Here is a 6,038-nt window from a genome sequence, read left to right as displayed (position 1 = left end):
ATTAGTTAAGTGTTGCTTTTACTAGTAGGGAGTAAACCCCCGAGGTCAGGGAACGCCCAGGCGGGAGGACAATCTGGAGGAAGTCGCCAGCTTCGATGACATCAGCCTGACTCAGGACGGACCCACCAAAAGCCACGCCAGAAGCTGAAGGAGATGCAGGATGAGGTCAACAGGCAGAGGTCCATCTCTATCCTCTGAAGGCCTCTGATTTTTCCCATTGGGGTTTTGGGGTTTTGTACCCCAAGTAGGAACCCTGCCAGGAGAGGGAAGAGGCTACTGTTTTTCAGACTTGGGGGTTTGGAAACTTTCTGGGGGAAACTGTGATTTTTTGTTGAAGGTCGCCTAGTGGCGTTAACATTTGTGGGCGCCTGAATAAGGCCAGCTTAAAGGACACTGAAAGGTCTCTTGGGGAGAAGGTTATTCTTCCATGCTGGAAAGAATCTGGCTGCCATCTGATTTTTCCAGAAATCGAAGGACAAGTAAAGTGTGAAGTGGGAGTGAAGGAGAGTATTGAGTCCAGGTTTCCCAACCTTGGCCTTTGAAGATGGGTGGACTTCAACTCCCAGAATTCTGGAAGTCCACCCACCTTCAAGTGGCCAAGGTTGGGAATCAATCAATCAATCAATCAGAAGAGAGCTGGAAGGGACCTTGGAGGTCAATTAGCAATTAGCAATTTAATAAATTTGTATGCCGTCCAATCCCGCAGGACTCTGGGCGGCTTACAGAACGATCAAAATTAAAATTAAAAATAAAGAGAGATGCAATTTAAAAAACAACACACCATACATTCCGTTTGAAGTGGGCTGGGAGTCTTGTTCAACAGCCCCAGGCTTGCCAGAACAGCCAGGTTTTAGTGGCTTTTCGGAAGGCCGAGAGAGTGGGAAGGGCCCGGGATCTCTACGGGTAGATCGTTCCACAGGGCCGGAGCAGCTACAGAGAAGGCCCTCCCCCGAGGGGCCGCCAGCCGGCATTGTCCGGTCGACGGCACTCGGAGAAGGCCCAACCTGTGTGATCTTATTGGTCGTTGGGAGGTATGTGGCAGGAGGCGGTCTCTCAGATATCTAAGTCGCAAGCCATGTAGGGCTTTAAAGTAATGACTAGCACCTTGAAGGTCTTCTAGTCCCAACCCCCTGCTCGAGCAAGTAATTGTCCAGTCTCTTCTTAAAAGCCCCTCCAGGGATGAAGGACCAGTGGTGGGATTCGAATAATTGAACAGGCCGGTTCTCTGCCCTAATGACCATCCGGGTAGGCGGGGCTCAGTGGCCATGTGAGCATGTGGGCGTGGCCAACTCAATGCCACTCACATCAATGGGCGCTTTGCCTTAGCTGTGACAATGGAATCAGGGTTTAACCGGAGGGGCAGTTTCTGAAAGCAGGGCAATAAAGATTAGGCTAGAAACAACACCAGAATGCGTCCTTCCTGCCTTCCTTACAGGATTAGCTCTATAAAGTGTGAAAAACAAAATGAGATTTCTTCCAACAAACGGTTCTTCTAACTGTTTAGAAAGGTACAAACCGGCTCTCCTGGATAGTGCAAACTGGCTGGATCCCACCACTGATGAAGGACCCACAACTTCTGTTCCGCTGGGTAATTGTTCTCACTGTTAGGAAGTTTCTCCTCAGTTCTAAATTGCTTCTCTCCTTGATTAGTTTCCACCCATTGCTTCTTGTCCTGCCTTCAAGTGCATTGGACAATCACTTAATACATAATACAATAGCAGAGTTGGAAGGGACCTTGGAGGTCTTCTAGTCCAACCCCCTGCCTAGGCAGGAAGCCCTACACCGTTTCAGAGAAATGGCTATCCAACATCATCTTAAAGACTTCCAGTGTCGGAGCATTCAGAACTTCTGGAGGCAAATTCTGTTCCACTGATTAATTCTTCTAACTGCCAGGAAATTTCTCCTCTGTTCTAAATTGCTTCTCTCCTTGATTAGTTTCCACCCATTGCTTCTTGTCCTGCCCTCAGGTGCTTTGGAGACTAGCTTGACTCCCTCTTCTTTGTGGCAACCCCTGAGATACTGGAAGATGCTATCATGTCTCCGCTAGTCCTTCTTTTCATTAAACTAGACACACCCAGTTCCTGCAACCGTTCCTCGTATGTGTAGCCTCCATCCCCCTAAAATCCTCTTTGTTGCTCTTCTCTGCACTCTTTCCAGAGTCTCCGCATCTTTTCTACGTCGTGGCAACCAGAACTGGATGCCGTATTCCAAGTACGGCCTTGCCAAGGCCTTATAAAGTGGCATTAACACTTGACCCTCTCTTCTTTGATCTAGTCCAACAATCACACGCTTAATCCAGTCCAACTTCCCTGTTCAGGGAATGGAAATTCATAAACTGCAGCACCCAGAGCTACGCCCACCCATATCTAAGCCTTGGTTCCCAGACTGATAAAAGATCCAGGTTACAGTTATGGCAACCTATTCACCATCAGCGAAGGGAGACGCCTCTCCTCTAGGGCACCACGAGACTGTGAGAAAAAGCCGGAGAGAGGATCCACCCTTAACATGCGGGAGATATATCGTATATCGGAGCTCCGCCGAATACAGTTTGACTGCTGGCATCTTTCCACACAACACCTGCCCTTTTCCATACGTCTCGCTAAAGAAAACACTCGGAGGGATTTGAATGGGTTCAGGTGCATCTATTCCAAACGAATTCTCACAGACCAAAACACACACACACACCGATAAGATCACACAGGGTGGGCCTTCTCCAGGTGCCGTCAACCAGACAATGTCGGCTGGCGGCTCCCCAGGGAGAGGGCCTTCTCTGTAGCTGCCCCGGCCCTATGGAACGATCTACACCCCCCCCCCAGAGATCCGACCCTTCCCACTCTCTCGCCTTCCGAAGGCTACTAAACTTGGCTATTCCGGCAGGCCTGGAGCTGTTGACCTCATGAATGAGGTCCAGCCTCAATCCCCCCCCCTATATTGAGTGCATAATGTGTCTTTTTTAACCTGCTTTTCTTCTCTGTTTTTTAATTTTTTTATTCTTTTAGAGCAGTGTTTCTCAACCTTGGTGACTTAAGTCCTGTGGACTTCAACTCCCAGAATTCCCCACCCTTGATTGAGTGCATGATGTGTCTTTTTTAACCTGCTTTTCTTCTCTGTTTTAATTTTTTTATTCTTTTAGAGCAGTGTTCTCACCTTGGTGACTTTAAGTCCTGTGGACTTCAACTCCCAGAATTCCCCAGCCAGCTGTGCTGACTGGGAATTCTGGGTTGAAGTCCACAGGACTTAAAGTCACCAAGGTTGAGAACACTGTTTTAGAGAGTTATTTCTGTAAGCCGCCCGAGTCCTCGGGTTTGGGCGGCATAAAATTCATTAAATTTGAATTGAATTTCGAGCTCACAGCATGGGAGATTTCGCTCGAAATGAAGCCTAATCAAGAGTTTTCCCATTGCTTTCACCTGTCCTTTCCGAGTTTACCTGGCAACAGGCAATGGACATGGGGGGGGGGCGCAGAAATCCCCCAAACATGATGCACCTTCGCCTCGGTTGATGCTCTTAATTTCTCCTTGGAAGTTGAGAAAAAAAACAGGTGGGAAACGCATTAGCGCTTTCGAAGGTCGCTTCAGTGAGGGAGGGGTGAGCCCAGTCCCCCTCCCCATTCCAGGCGGGAAGGAAACACCTGCTGCTCTTATCACACCCAGAAGGGTGACCTGGGGGAGGGGAGGGACGTCTTACAGCCAGCATACTTTACCAAGCCACCACCACCCCACCCAGCACCTTGAATGAAAGGTAGATTTGCTCTGTGCATGGAGGTTCCTTTGGTAGCATAACAAACAGCTCTTCTAAAAACAAAACAAGAGTTTTGCAAAGGCATCCAAGAAAGAAGCCATCTGTTTATTTAATGGGAATCTACATCCCCTGCAGCTTCCCCCCCCCCGCTAGAGCTGAGGTGGCGCAGTGGTTAAATGCAGCACTGCAGGCTACTTCAGCTGACTGCAGTTCTGCAGTTCGGCTGTTCAATCTCACCGGCTCAAAGGTTGACTCAGCCTTCCATCCTTCCGAGGTGGTGAAATGAGGACCCGATTGTTGTTGGGGCAATAGCTGACCTGTAACCGCTTAGAGAGGCTGAAGCCCTATGAAGCGTATATAAGTCTAACTGCTATCTATCTATCTATCTATCTATCTATCTATCTATCTATCTATCTATCTATATCTTCTTCTACTATATCTCTCTCCCTCCCTCCCTCTCTCTATATCTATCTATCTATCTATCTATCTATCTATCTATCTATCTATCATCTCTATCTATCATCTTCTATCTATCTGGGTGAAATGAGGACCCAGACTGTGGGGGCGTATGCTGACTCTGTAAACCGCTTAGAGAGGGCTGAAAGCCCTATGAAGCGGTATATAAGTCTAACTGCTATCTATCTATCTATCTATCTATCTATCTATCTATCTATCTATCTATCTATCTATATCTATCTTTCTATCTATATCTATCTCTCCCTCCCTCCCTCCCTCTCTCTATATCTATCTATCTATCTCTTCTATCTATCATCTATCTATCATCTACTATCTATCTGGTGAAATGAGGACCCAGACTGTGTGGGGCGTATGCCTGACTCTGTAAACCGCTTAGAGAGGGCTGAAAGCCCTATGAAGCGGTATATAAGTCTAACTGCTATCTATCTATCTATCTATCGATCTATCTAATCTATCCTCTCTCTCTATCTTTCTATCTATCTCTCTCTCTCTCTCTCTCTCTCTCTCTCTCTCTCTCTCTCTCTCTATCTATCTATCTATCTATCTATCTATCTATCTATCTGGGTGAAATGAGGACCCAGACTGTGGGGGCGATATGCTGACTCTGTAAACCGCTTAGAGAGGGCTGAAAGCCCTATGAAGCGGTATATAAGTCTAACTGCTATCTATCTACCTATCTATCTATCTATCTATCTATCTATCTATCTATCTATCTATATCTATCTTTCTATCTATCTCTATCTCTCCCTCCCTCCCTCTCTCTATATCTATCTATCTATCTATCTATCTATCTATCTATCTATCTATCTATCTATCTATCTACCTATCATCTATCTATCATCTATCTATCTATCTGGTTGAAATGAGGACCCAGACTGTGGGGGCGATATGCTGACTCTGTAAACCGCTTAGAGAGGGCTGAAAGCCCTATGAAGCGGTATATAAGTCTAACTGCTATCATCTATCTATCTATCTATCTACTATCTATCTATCTATCCATCATCTATCATCTATCTATCTATCTGGGTGAAATGAGGACCCAGACTGTGGGGGCGATATGCTGACTCTGTAAACCGCTTAGAGAGGGCTGAAAGCCCTATGAAGCGGTATATAAGTCTAACTGCTATTACTATTGCTATTGCTCTTCCCCCAGGAAGAAGTTAGTTCCTCTTCCAAGCAATCGATGGAGGGGTTGCCTATAAAACAAGCAAGTCCACTAACCAGATCATTTGGGGCTGTTAATCTCTCCTGCTCTCCAACTCTCCAGCCACTACCCAGATAAGGTGACTCATGCAGGCTACGCATACGGCAGAACTCCCAGGAGCCGGTATTTTCTGAACGGCCTTCGCCCTAGCAAAGTTTTAACCTTTTTTTACATCCCTACCAGGAGAAGCAGCCGTTGTCCCCGAGGCCTCCCTTTGTGGGGGGGGGGGGCGTTCTCCAGGGACATATTTCATGTCTTTATTTTTGACTCCTCCAAAGGAGATAAATGCCACCCCCCCTCCCACCCCCAGCAGATTCAACTGCCCAGAAGTCAGACAGAAGCCGCAGCCCCAATCACGAGATGGCCTAAATATTGCTGATTATAACAGCCCATTCCGAAGGAAGGAGGGAGGGAGGGAAGGAAGAAGGGAGGGAGGGAAGGAAGGAGAGCGGGAGAAAAGGAAGGAGGGAAGGAGGGATGGAAGAAGGAAGGTGGGAGGGAGGGAAGGAGGGAGCGAAGGCAGGAAGGAAATCAAGAAGGAAGGCAGGAAGGAGGGAGGGAAGGAAGGAAAGAAGAAAGGCAGGAAGGAGGGAAGGAAGGAAGGAGGGAAGGAAGG

The sequence above is a fragment of the Thamnophis elegans genome, chromosome 12 (assembly GCF_009769535.1).
Source record: "Thamnophis elegans isolate rThaEle1 chromosome 12, rThaEle1.pri, whole genome shotgun sequence".
In the NCBI taxonomy this organism is placed as follows: domain Eukaryota; kingdom Metazoa; phylum Chordata; class Lepidosauria; order Squamata; family Colubridae; genus Thamnophis; species Thamnophis elegans.
The sequence above is the reverse complement of the archived record's forward strand: the minus strand, read 5'-3'. Positions refer to the sequence as shown.